The sequence below is a fragment of the Anopheles stephensi genome, chromosome 3, assembly GCF_013141755.1.
Source record: "Anopheles stephensi strain Indian chromosome 3, UCI_ANSTEP_V1.0, whole genome shotgun sequence".
Classification (NCBI taxonomy): Eukaryota; Metazoa; Arthropoda; class Insecta; order Diptera; family Culicidae; genus Anopheles; species Anopheles stephensi.
Window position 1 is genome coordinate 51,453,599 of NC_050203.1, and position 14,583 is coordinate 51,468,181.

Genomic DNA, 14,583 nt, shown 5'->3' on the forward strand with positions numbered 1-14,583 from the left:
TTTTTACTTTATTGACTTTTGATGTTCTTCAGTTTTGTTTATTCCGATTTCCATCTAATTTTAAAGTTATAGTAAGGATTCGAGTGCTCGGTAAAGAAAGGATTATTCTTAGTCAGTGTTTAAGGATTTTTCTTTATTCTTATAAAGCGGTGGTTAATTTTATATTACTGCCCCAAAATAAAATTTTATTTTAAGATTTTTTAAAAGCTATAATATTTAGAATATTATAAAGCTCTCTATTAAGTCCAGAAAGCTTTACAAAATATATTATTGAGCCCACGCGGAGGCAGATCATGAAAATGTACTTCTGCCCATACAATTAACTGTCCCATCATGTCAACGCGCCATTAGTCCAATTTGTCCTTTTAGAGCTGTCGAAATAGTGTCCGTCTCGGTAATGATAGAAATCGATCCATCCAGCACCTCCCAAGAGCTTGAATTAGAAACCGGCAAAATAATCGCTCAGTGTGACCTAACGCCAAAAGGTATTGACAAATTAGTGTGCTAAATAATAACTCTACAGAATGGCTGGTTCCCAGTGCTGCAATAAAAAAAAAAACTCCCCCCAAAGCCCAGAAACACACATAATGTTCGATGTTTATGCAAGCCTGTCGAGTAATTATTGTATCAATCTAGCGTTTGATTTGACTCTGCACACTGGAGGCAGGTTTTCCCGCAACACCGTCGAACGGTGTCATAACTCACTATCATTAGCGTACCGACCCGGAGAGAAACTTTCGACAATTATCCAAAATGGCAGTCCGATCTCTCTGTGTCGTGTGAGAGATGAGAAGCCGCCTGAGGGCTTGAGGGCACTGTAATGCAATCGATGCAAAAGCTGTACTAATTTAGAGTAAACTTAACGTCATGCTAATCATTCACCGCCAGTGAACGCCGACCCGGGCGATATGAGCTATATTTATTACAAACTTTCAAATGCTTACAACACACCGGACCGATCGAACGGTATCGAAATGCTCCCCGAATCGATGCGGAAACTGTTTTTTCCTTTCCTCGTCTTCTACTTCTTCGCTTACATCGAGTAGCCGTAAAACCCTTTCACAACGCGAAACTTCATTGATGAAAAGGGAGCAGTCGAACGGGGAACGGCTTGCCAGGGTAGCTGTTTGTGCACTTATTGGCAACTTCGTTTCACGGCAAAAGGGAGGCTTTCGTTCGTCCTAATCATAAGATCCATTACTTAATGAACCATCTCGCATCGCACCGATGCGGCTCATACCGGTGCCCCTCACCGGTCATCGGTCTCCAGCTCACCATCCCAACCCATCCGGGTCCTCAGCTCACTCCAGTGTTCCCTGCTCCGAAAGAAAACCCCCCCTTCAGTGGGCGTACAGCTTACTTTCTAGCGCAGAGGCGCAGCTTCGCAGCAGTGGCGGCAGATTGCGCTAGATTACAGATTGTCAGCACCGATCTTCACCGTACGCACCCACAGTTGCCTCACTATGGTTCAGTCGTAGGATCGCTTGCAAATCTCTCGCCGCTCTCGCTTACAACAACACCACGCCGCTGTTGCGGTTGTTTTGCTTCAGCATCTTTTTGTTGTTATATGGCATTAATGTTTTGAAAATGGCGTATAACACTTTTGGTGTGTAATTTTCTGTTATATCGCGGGTACGAGAACCAACCCCCCCCCCACGAACAGTGGTGAAGACGAACGTTTGCTCTTCCTGCTCGGCACGTTCGTAGTAATTTTTTCTCCTTTGTAATGGGCCACCATTGTGGTGCGCATTTTTGTGTATTAGTATGTGCACTGGCGAATGAATGAATGAATGAAATGCGAACTCTGAGATGAGAAATCGATACGAGTGGAAAATACGCGGGGGGGGGGGGGGGGTTTGTTAAAAATGGAGTGTTGATCAGGCGGCAGAATTACCGGCAGGCGGCTCCGGAGTCCAACATTTGCTCCACAAATTAGTGAGCGGTTTTTCGGCAGCGAAACACAGAAGGTCGGCTTTCGGTCGAACAATTGCTTCTTTGGCACTACTGTCCGGGAGTTTGTTGTTTAGGGTGGTAGAGCTTTCTTTACCGGTGCGGACGGAACGGAGGTTTAAATTGGAAGGTACTGGTTTTGCCGAAAGAGACCACGATTCGGAGACGGCGAAGAATGATGGAGACGGCGGTCTCTGAAATGTGCCTTTGAATGGGTTTACGTTGTTGTGAAAATATTGATAATTACCGACGATGGCGGCGCGGTTTTTGCTTTCATGATGGCGCCTGCATCTATTGGAGGTTGAGTTTGAAGCTGTTTTGTTTCTCAGGTGTAGTGACGTGCGAAAGGGTTTCACACCACGAACAAATCAAGGAGAAGTTAGGAGATTCGATCATTATGAGCTCGTAATAGATTTTTTTTTATAAATTATTGAGAACTTGTTTAAAGATATACCTGTCCTTGTTGATAATATCGAAATAAATCGAACCAACTCTAAATCAAATATGCTCTACAAATTAAACAAATAGTGTTTTTTTCTCCCTGAGAATACTTCAATTTCTCCTTCAAGTTACTTCCCCTGTTAAATTAAGACCAATGCTGTTGCGTTCAATTGATGCCGAAAATAAATGCCAATCGCGTACGATCAATGGGTGCCGCGCGAAAGATCAAAGGAAATTCGATACCGCGAGATCGATGGCCTGTAGCGGGGGTTGATTGAGACCCGCTGAAGAAGGTTTGGAGGAGGTATGAAAAGAAAATAAGCATGGCTCACGAATGCGGTTGCAAGACGAACAGGCGAACAACAAAGAAGGAGATTTTAGAGGATGTTGTTTGTACGGGCATTGTGGATTGGATAAACTTGCTACCTTCATGTGGAATTCTTAAATATAATTAAATAAATATATAATATTTATGCCTGTTCTACATTCACCAAGACATTCCGAACAACGTCGTATGACATCGACATTAATCCATGCCGAGATGATTCCGGCATTCCGGGATCGTTTTGCGTCGCCAATGCAACCGAACGCACTCAATCATCTCGTCCTGTGCATCGTTGGCAATTTGCATTGACATGACAGGTAAACAATTCGTTGCTACCGAGAATTCAACTTGTACGGGATGTGGTAGGAGAAGGGACAGGGTGTCCATGTTAAGATGTCCAGCCCTAAGGTGTGCTTCCCGAGAGATTTGAGATACATCTTCACTTCTGCTCTCAGATCTCTTACGTGTGTTAGAAAAGCTCAAGCATGCGAATAAAGACAACGACTTGCAGCAGATCCACACATCCTGCTGTCAATTTGACCGATGCGCCCCGATTCATGACACGGTGAATTAGCTGGATTCGATGACGATTCCTCCTGCCCATTTGTACGCTTGTCACCAATAGGAAGCAAGCGAGCATGAATGGGTCCCCGATTGATGATGCATCGCTTTAACACCCGTGTGCCCTTTTTTTCTGGTGGGCGAGTTTGTTGTGGTCGGGTTTTGTTTTGTCCTTCCATTTGCAAATACATCAGTTTTCGTAGCCCGATCGCTTTGCAAAACAGGATCCGCTTACACCGCAGCAGGCAAGCGTCCGATTTAAATCGATACAAACGAGTAAAAATTGACGATGATCGAGACGTTGGCTTAGGGCTTTTCGCTTTGTTGTCGAATGATGGGTGAGGCCAGGTTGTGCGCGGATGCAAAACTGCTCCCGAGGCCGACACATCTGCATTTGGGCGAGGTGCAATGCAGCTTCCGATCGGTCGACGGTTGTTGTGGTTTTTTTCCGTTTCCCCGCAGGCAGTCGGATGAGCGAATTGAAAAGGAACTGATTTGTTGAGACACATGATTGAGCACGGGATGATTGGTTCGTCGTCTTGAGTTTCTTCATGCACAACACAAAATGGTTCAAGCGGGATAGAATGCTACCGCTTGGATGACAGGCTTCCAGGGAAGGAATGCACGTCAAATGTTCAGCTGTGTGGATGCGTTTAAATGCTTTGCTGATTTCTATTGGCAATGGATGACAAACTGATGATTGAATGCCTTACTTACGTAGAACACGTGCTGTGGTGTAAAAGTTTTAAAGTATTGTTGCTGTAATAATATGGAAAATAGTTGTAAAGAAACAAAACAACGGCACATGTAGTTTCAATGGCTCGTAATAAACAATACATATAAGGTCCCACCAGTTACAACGTCATCATTTCCTCGTGATGGTCCTCATGATTTTACGGTTCTGATATTATGTTGCCTTACAAAAGGCAGAGCTAATAGGATATCGTTGGATGTTAGAAACTTGCAGTATCTTTTATCAAAGTTCAAAGTTCCAGATTCATTTCTCGAGAACACCGGATTAAGACTGTACAATTTACGATGGTGGATAAACATAGAGGAGTTCGACATCGTTCCCGACGTACCAAGTATTGGGCTACTGCACTGGCTATTTAACAACGGTTAAATGTTAAGTTGCGGAAATCAGAAAACAAGGACAGACCTTTTTCGTTCTATTTGGCCTATACAGCCTCGAGATGTCTTTGTATGTCTTATGTCTGGCTATTTTTAACTTGATTTTACCCGTAGCTGGATAGTCAGTCCTGTGTACGGGTAGGCGGATGGGACTTGATCCCCAGTCCTGTCAGGATCATCTGATACTGCAGATCAGATCAGGAAATTTGAAGTGTTGGCTTCAAAAGACCGAAATGTTTTAGAACATTTTTTACTATAACCTAATCGAACATTTAAATTTTTACAGGGTTGAATACTGAACGACTCAACAGCCTATTCTCTTTGGGGGCTAATCCTTACAAGAATTGTATCTCCTGTGCTGATTGATAATTGAAGTCTCGGATAACCAAAACTAAGGCGAACCAAAGACCTGTAGAAGCTGTAAAGCCCAAATGAATAGTCGTTCTTTAACAACCGTGAATGAATACGATTGATTAATTTGATGATCGATGATGGAACAGCTTCTCCACTAAAATGCGCTTTATACCGTGAAAGTATAATGAAGCTTCCCGATTCCATTCTGGAGCTTCTGGAATTCTGTTTGTCTCCTTCCCGGGAATCATAATTCCCGCTGAATAGCTGTTATGCGATGGGAGGAAAATCTAATTACACACACATACACACAGCATCCATCCACCCATAAATCAACTGAATCGGCTTTACGCAGAACTGCATTCCCATAGAGGCGATTGCCCATCGCCATCGTTTCCATAGCAACCTGTTGCATTGAGCTGTTGAGCTGAGCCGTTCGCACGGAAAACGGAGTTCACGCTGTGCGCTCTCTTTGAACCGTGAACAGAGGAATGGTTTTCTTTTCTTCCCATCGAAACGACCGTTCCATAATGCCACAAAAATAGGAAGACGTCATCGACGTGAAGACGAACGACACCAATGGCACTTATCAATAAAAGTCATGCCGTCAACACAACCCCCGGGCTCGGGCTACAAGAAAATGAGGCAAAACAACAACAAATCTATGCGTTCGGTAAGCCGTTTGGAGCGGGTGTACGGGTGAGAAGATAAATTACACATAATAAATATTAAACCGAACAATAGCGATATGTCATAATATATGGCGTTTTTATTTCAATTTCTCATTTCGTCAACACCACGACCCCACGGAGCTCGTTCCGGAGCTCAGACCAGACTGGTTGGCCGCGTCGGGAAAAATAACGACCCGCGCCTGAGTTGAAGGTGAACTGAGCCTGTTTGATGTTTCAATCATCATTTTTCTTTCCGTTGTGTTACCGGCTAGTGCTTACGATCAAAAGATCAAAAAGGGAGTGGATGTTTTTTTCCCGCTTTTTTCGTCTCGATGTGAGAAAATTTGATATTTTACTTGTTTTTTGAGCTTTCCCGAGCTGGACGAGTGTGGCAAGAGCTAATAGTAAATCGGAAACGTTAAAGTACATTTCTCAACACGTTTGACGTCGCTCTGTTTGACTTTGTTTGTAGGAAGGTCATCCATAATCTCGGCAACGCTGCATGGAATTTGTTTACGCGTGTTTGTTTTCTTCAAATGACAGATGATCGTTCACGGGAAAACACGTTTGCATTCCGCTCTTTCAAAGTATTTCTTTTCATAGAGCCTGTTGAACGTTGCGGCACATAATCTTACTGCTTAAAGCATCACTGTACACTGTAAAATTACCATGGTAACTGGCAGTTGGCTCGAACCTGAAGACTTTTCGGGGCTATTTGGTAACAATGCTGTGCAAGAATAGAGGTGAGAATATGGATGGCTTTTCTTCGGTTGGTGCATCGCAACCGCTCATAAAACACGAGATTTTGCACCATTGTGCTGGGAAGAGGAACGCATCTGAACAAATATTTGTTGTTTATGGATATTCTTAGGATTGAAATTCCTGGCCGGAATGGAGCTGTTAGTTTGCATTCTTTCGTTCGTACGTTACGGTGAGGTTAAAGGAACGATCGATTGTCTGTTTGATTGGTTTGCTCCTGGGCTGTAAGTGACCCCACCATAAAACTATGCTGTAGAGGTGTGGACCGGAAGGACTTACACGACAACACAAGCCGTGTGATTTGCGCCATGCTGTGACATGTGTCCTATACCAAGGATTGTGTTTGCAAAAGCCTGCCAGACCAATCACAGGTGATTGGGGGTCGTAAAACGGTCGATTGCAACGTTTTTTCGAAGAACAAGGAACAGTGTGGTTGATGAAGAGTTGGGATAACTAAATAGAAAATATTATTTCTAGCGAACTATATGGCGATCTCTTGTGTGAAGATACAATGTGGATGAGGGAAATAATTGTAGGAAATAGCAAAACCCTTAAATATCAGGCATTGTGCTCTGGAAATCGCGCAATAAAGTAGTAAAGATAATCTTTACATTGCAAGATTGTGATGATAAGACCAACTCGGCATTTCTTCAAATTGAGCTAAAAAAACCTGTAAAGTATCAAATTAAGGAAAATGTATGATGGAAAACATCGGTTTAAAATACAACGCCTTGTTTTTTTTCCTTTGGCAGATTCAGCATTGGTTTTCTCTTGTGTGAACAAACCAACAACACACACGTCCTTGCTGGCTCCGAGATTCGTATTGCGAACGGATTGCTTTGAAATAAATTCCTCCAAAAAGTAACGCAAGGATAAAGAAAAGTTTTTCCCCACCAGGAAATGTGATACTTTCCGTACTTACGCTATCCGTGATCGTGATCGGATGTCGCGCACACTCGATTCCGTTTCCGAACCGTTCTGCACTTTCATGTTTAGCCGAATTGTGTCACCCAACTGTGCGGCAAACCATGTCCGACCGAAAGGACTACAAAGCAGTATGCCGCAATGATGCCGCTTGCATGGCGGCGCCATCCAAACTGCACCGGAACCACTTTTACCCCGAGTGCGATGCTTCCGGGAACGAGTTTTCCCGGTGCTTTGCGAAGACTGTGCCATCCGAACGACAAAAGGACAACGCGTATGTCTCGTGACATTGTTACAAATTTGTAATTTTCGGTTGAATGTTGGATGATTAAACCGGAGCACATCGGAGCGACTTTATCTCTCTAGCTCTCGTTGTTGACATTACGCGTGAGGCAATGCTTGGATCGGTTGTTAGAATAATAAATATAAATTTTGATACAAAGTAGCTGATTACGACGGGGTACGGTTTTTGCTGTTGTTTCCCATCTACCCTATTCCGAAACCTGGGAATCTTGATTGCTGGACGCAATCGGCCAAAGGTAACACTGTGATCCCTCCTAATGTTAAATTTATGGTGACGAAATGAGGGGTGCAACGGATTTGGTAGTAGCCGACTGGACAAAAACAAACACAATTGGACCGATATCGGGTTTCAATCGGGCTAGTTGTAGCTGGCCGATAATCCAAGGACAACCGTAAGGGGCCATGCCGTCCATGAAACAATCTGCTGTTGCTGATGTTTGCAAAAGGGAATAGGCAATGTTTGGTTTGAGTATAGATGTTCGAAATGATAGGGAACGCGATGAGGACAATTGCACTCCGATATGGATGTAGTTTTTGTAAAATAACGCCATTTTCATGCTTCCTGATTTTGATTTATTTTTCGTATATTTACAGATCTCTTAAAATTTGCTCTTAAATCTCTCTTAAATAAAGCATTAAGAATGTAGGCTAAGAAAAGGTAGTTTTGTATTATTATACTGCTCGAAAGAATGGGGCCTGACCGTGCTATATAATATTAATTTACAAATAGTTCACCTTTCACTTTATTTGGGAGATATCTCCTTCTCCGGTGAGATAGCACCTTATCCCGTATGAGCTCGGTTGAGTAGTTTTATATTTAAGTAGATATAATTCATTTTTAATCAACTTTTTAGCAATAACTAGGCACTTATTACGAATTCAATGCGAAAACACGCACTATTTTATTACATCCTCAAAGTATAGCAGTTTTAACAGCTTGGCAAGGCGTGATTTTGTTGTTTCATAACGCTGTCCTTCTCAACAGGGGATGTAGCTCAGATGGTAGAGCGCTCGCTTAGCATGTGAGAGGTACTGGGATCGATACCCAGCATCTCCAAACGAAAGTACTTTTTTCATTCGTTTTTATCGCACCCCTAACGTCAACATCATTTGAGTATACTTTTTTTACTGTTTAACGATTGCTATTTTTATAAATGGAGCCGGTCTTCACCCTGCAGGACTGGATATCGAATTTTGTCTAGGCCGCCTTCTCACCCCCAGTACTTCTTTTCTTCTCTTAAATCTCTCGAGGTTGTACAGCCATATAAGGAGAAGAATATTTGATATTTTTAATAAATTATTGACATATTCCAGGGGTTCGAATCATACATGGGATGTGATTTGGTTTCCATGTAAGGTATCACTCGGAGAGATTACTTCTGTAGAACAATGAACATGATCTTGATTATTGATAAAGCTTTACGAAAAAAAATGTATCGATTGTTCGACCAATCGTCTGCTCCGCTGCTGTTTCGCTTGATGTGCGTTGTTGTTATTTGCCATCCTGATATATCGAATTACATCAGATTGATCGTAAATAGAAATTGCAACTTTGCAGTACGCCGTGTGTGATACTCAAACTTCATCAAGGGTTCGCTAGACAAATGCTAGGACCCCATGTGACAGGAACAACATGTTTATTGTAATTGTTTCTGATTTATGTGCACCATTGTTTACCCGGCAGTGCTAGAGCTCTGGTCCCGATCTGATGCAAATCTAATCAGATAACGGGCGAATGGGAATGGATTCATATTTCATTAACGAAAATTTTCGGTGGGAATTGGAAGGATCTAGATCGTTTTTTATGGTTTAAAATAAATCTTTACTAGCAACCTCCTGTGTGATATTTAATACTTGATACCAAAAAAAAAAAAAAAAATCTGTTGGAAAGCCAACGGCAGGGAAAGGCTTCTGAATGTTTATTTGGAAGAATGTGGTTTGCTAGGAATAAACTTTCTCTGTGCAAGGTTTACAACTACCAACCAGCTCGAAACGTTCGGCCACACGCCCTCACAGTCGGAAGCCAACGCCTTTCATGGTGCGTTTAAATTGTCCTGTGAACTTACAGAGAATTTCTACCGACCACCCGGCTGTATGTTAAGTCCTGGAACGCCGATTTGCATGCACCTTCGCAATTCTATTGCAAACCAAGCTTCCTTATCATAGACACTCTCCGAAACGATCACGCGCATGATGTGCGAGATGTCAACGGGCCCATTTTACAACCTCCGGCAGGGCCTGTGGTGTGCTCAAATTGCAGCAGGAGAGGATGCTGAGGATAGTGACAGGGCAGTGATGAGCAGCGGGCGGTAGGGTAAACAAAACCCGTGGGTCATCCCCGGGAGCTGCTGCTGGTGGTGCTTCTGCCTGCCTATGCTTCTGCCAATTTTATGTTTATTTAGGTGAAAGTGGGCAAACGTTGCTGCAAAACTGGTGAACCCCCGCCGAACCTGAACGCTGGTCGAATAGGACCTCCCGATGCGAGGTGACATCGTGCGTTGTCAGCATCAGTTTTTGTGTGGCTGCTTTTCTCGTTCTCTCATCTCTAGAAGATGAACATGTTAGGATGATCTTCCCGAGAATGGGTGATTGAAGGAAAGAGACAAAACAATGGATAGTTTTGACAGCCGGATGATGAATCCTTCATTCACTGGGACGTATTAGGACACTGTCGACGAGTGTGCTTCTTCTTTTTCCAGCCAGAATTCCACAGCCCTGGGTGCATCGATGGGTGTAACAGGTTTATGGTTGAGGATGTCTCTCGCTCTAAAAATATCTCGCCTTAAGTAAGAACTTAGCTCGCTTCGAGGTGCTCGTTCTGGGTTAAGAACGCCACATGATATCCCCCGGGAGACTTTCCGAAGCTTTTCATTGTTTCCCAGCACTGGTGTGTGTGTGTCCATCAAAAAATCGACCAGCAACTTGATAGACACACGTACCGAGTTAACTGGTAGTTATCGAGAATCATCTTGGCCAGACTGCCGGCATGTGTATGGTGCCGGTATTGTCTGGTCACACCAAATAAGGAACGGATGCCCCAGGGTCTCACAGTCTGGGCAAGGTCACAGTGCCCAGCGCCCAGCGTTTGTGAGGATGATGAATGTGAACAGATATCAAACTGTGCCTTTCATATGCCCGGGAGACACGATCGATCCTCGAGAGTTGAAGCGTCTGAAGGAAGTGCGCAAATGGGGGAAACGTGTGCCCCGATGGATGCGTTTTGCCGAAAACATTCGCGGAAGGTCCGATGATCAGTGGATGTGATCGGTCCGGCTTCTTGATGAGGCACATTGGGGGGAGGGTTTATTGTGGGCATGTTTTGTCGGTTGATCGATTTCATTCCGGGGTACCGTGGCGTGTCGGATGTTTGTTTATTGAATGGCATGCTTTCAGTATCTCCATCGATCTTGCTCGTTGATCGATTGGGACGATGTTGAGGTGAGTTCTTATTAAGCTGTTGATTTTTGGAATCTAAATGACCAATCGCGCAACTTGACCACTGGCATCAGGAACAGTAATGTATTAGGAGAAGTACTCAATGTCCTACAAGAAGCGGGTTAATCGAAACCGGGTTATCAAATTATTCTATAAGATTGCAAGCTCTAACGCTACATTCTTCTTAGAAGCATCTTGACAGATGTGTTGTCAATAGGTGCATCTAGTTGTCGCTGCCAATTCCTGTCAAGCTTTTCAAAGCCTACTAACTTATTGATTTTCCATCGGCAGACTCCCTCGTCGATTGCCCCTTTCAAACACATGCGAAGAACATCGATCTTACTATTTATTGTTATTTGTGCATCAGCTCTCCACCATATCGCGAAACACGACGCACTGGTGATAGATCATTTGCACAAGTCAGCGCTCTGGGAACACTTTCCTTACCCTGACACGTGCAATGGGTACATCTTCGTAGGACGTACAACTGCAAATGAATGTTCAATAAGCTTCTCGAAATGGTAAAAACGTGCCCGTTGCGTGGTGCACGGTTGTGGTTATGACCGTGAGATAAGCATCACCATCTGACTGCTTGTTCACGATCCATTTACGAAGTCGAGAGTGCGGATTCTTCCGTTCTGTGGACGTTTGCCTGCCCCGATAACCATCAGTCGGATGATGGTCTGGTAGATGGTGCGTCGTCAGATATCTTTCTGTTCACACAATTGTGGCCAGGAAGTTCCGGATAAGCTGGCTCGTCGGTTGTTTTTGCGGGAAATCTTTGTTTGTGAAGGTTCCAGTTTCCGGGAGGGGTTTCTCAAGAATTTTACGCAAAATCCCGAACCACACACTTCACTCGGGTTTCTGGCTCATCTGGCGCAACCTTGCGATTGTGTGCGATGGAGAAAAAAAGGTGGTGTCGGAAAACGGTTATCAGCCTAATGAATGGAACGAGGCAAACAAAATGATGACAGATTTGGCTGCACTCGTGTGGTGTGCAGCGGGAAGACCTGATGCCCTTGGGCGCATTTCGGTATGAACACGGGCGGGTAAGTTTGCGGCACCGTAGTCACAATGTTTTGCGGTTTGAAATTTCAACCGGCGCGGTGTTTGGTTGCGGGAACAGCCGGGAGCATAAATGAGCATTACTGGGCTCCCTACCTACCGGGAAGCTGGGCCAGAACTTCACAATATCTTGCAGGAACCTAACGAAACCTCCCAACTAGCCCTGGGGGTAATCGGTGGGTAGCCATTGTACGACCTTGGGTAATGGTGGATTGTTTTCGGTTACATTTTTGCTGTGGTTGTTGTTGCCCGTTGGACCATTTGCCACACTCACACAGGGAGCATAATTGATGAGGTAACATTACCATCGAGCTCGATGTTTGGGCAGGAGGATGGCCAAATTATGGTATCATGTTGATGTCTCGCTGCGCCTCAGCAGCATACGCCGGGAATCCAGTGGCGGAAGCGAAACGGTGGGGCAGAATGTGCCGAAAATTAGTTTGTATGTCAACAGAGCAAAATACGGAAGTGGTCCTGCGGTGAGGACGTTGGTCGTTGGTAATGTTCTACAGTTACAGCGGTGTGATGTGAAACAATAAACCATTGAAGAAAGCGGACACAATGTAACATGAAGCAATAGAGGTTTGGCTAAGAGCGTCACATGTTTCGGTTTCTATCGGCTTGTATTTGGTCTTTTGATTTAACATTTAAATCATCTCTGAAAAATTGGGTCCCTCTTCTTAGCAATTGCCTCACCAAGGATCACACAAAACGATCGTTTCCCAGGCGGCTTAGTTTGTTTGGTGTTGCTTATTTTCACGTGGATTATGTCTTTCGTGTCTAATTCCGGCCCGGGAAGCAAGTGGAGTGAAGCGGTGACAGCAAACGCAAATCGCAGACATAAGCGACGAACTCGTTTCCGAACATCCATTGGCCAACGCGGATCAGGTTTCAATCCGCCTGTTTGCTTTTTCGGTGTGGAGCATCAGCTGTACCCTGGTGCACGGTGTCCAGCAGCGTGGTTTTTGTGTGCGAATTCGTTTGTAGCGTACCGGCAGTGGCTGCGAACTGTTTTGACGCATCCACACAGCCGACCGGGTAAAGACAAGGACGCTCGGTACTTCTATTTATTCGGAGCACTCAGTCGACAAAAGGATTCGGGTTTTGTTTCGAATGAATGAAACCGAACGATTGAAAGCATAGGAAGCTCCGACGCAATTATTCAATTTTCCCATTATGCGAAGAGCCCCGTGTCGGGCGGGAGCAAAGAAAGCTTTCTTGGAGGATAAAATTACATGCGCAAACTACGCACTACGGTGCACTTTTGTAGCAGCAAGACCAGACCCCGATCTCTGAGAAGGACTCGTGGCGACGTGGGACGGATATAGTTCATGAAGACGCTCAATTTGCGTTCGGGACTTCTTATGGTGCGCTTTTTTTTCCTCCCTTAAAGGAGCAGTACAGTATGGTTTGATGTTATTTTTGCGCCAACTAATCCCCGGTCCGATGAGGTGGAAAAGGTACCTCATTAAGTGTGGACGGTAGCAATCGTCCATAATTAACATGTTTTTTCCAGATCATCCCGGGAGCGAAAGATTTTGCCGATAGGAAGCTGGAACTGTAGCACGGCAGCGTTTTCGTGGAACGGATTTAGATCGTATCGCACCGATAAGGTACCGGACCGGGTCCAGGACAACATGATACTTCTTTGCTTCTGAACGAGGTTCTACCGGTGACGAGTGTCCTGGTTTTGTGAGGAGTGAGTTGGCGATTTATTGTTTCGCCCTCTTTGCAACCGTTCCCCGAGCAGTGCAAGTGACCAGTCAGCAACCCACTTGCGGTAAGCTGATAATTGTCCAGCCGGTAGTTGCCGGTAGTTACCGAAGCCTTTCCACCTACCACGAACGACGGTGAAAGATGAGCCTCGTTGCGTCGAAAGGATGATAATTTCGGATTAACGGAGCAGTGAAAGAGCAGACAGGCACTGTGTAGTTGCAAATAATTAGATAATTACTCGTACCTCCCGTCCGTGTGCGCCATGGTCTGTTATTTTTTCCGTGCTTCCGTAACTGGCACACCCGGTAGTTATGTATGAGCGGTTCAAGTGTGATAAAAACTAGAACTTCCTCGCAGAGAGCGCAAGGAGCTGTTGGAATCACTGTTGGAAGTTAAGCCGGAAGGGAGCTCTTTTTGGGCACGTAGAAGAAGTGTCCGAAAATGACCATGCAACGGTAAGGGGCTAAAGGGAACCTTGCGAGTAGCAGCTGTGAAGTGTCTAAATCAACAGAAGCTACCGGTGGGAAGGTGTGGCTAAACAGATTATCATACCTGCTTCATCGACCTGGTTCCAAGATCAAGCTGCAGATAGTGACTAGTGTGAAGTTAATATGAAAAATCAACAGAGCAGTGGTTGAGTCCGACCTAAAACGTCAATATAGTTTTTAAAGTATTATATGAAATATATTTTGAGCAATATGTTTGATTGAAATATATTTTGAGGAACAATAGTGCAAGGCATTTTAGAGTATATGTGATGATTATTAACATTTTAGATTGTTAAGAATGCAATTTAGAGCTTCTAACTTCTAGTTTCAAATCGACTCCTGATTAATAAATAAATTGATGTTACCATCAGCTACGATTTTAACCTTTGATCCTTATAAATTCGAAAGGAAAACAGATCTAAAGCTTGAGATTTGACAATTGAGTTTATCAACCTATTTTTGA

At 44.2% G+C, this 14,583-nt stretch overlaps 1 non-coding gene across 1 annotated transcript; it reads left to right on the plus strand.

The window, feature by feature from the left end:
• The first annotated feature begins 8,400 nt into the window (after positions 1-8,400).
• On the plus strand, positions 8,401-8,473 carry Trnaa-agc. Its single transcript has one exon. It is a non-coding gene; the product is annotated as a tRNA-Ala (tRNA).
• Positions 8,474-14,583: the final 6,110 nt, after the last annotated feature.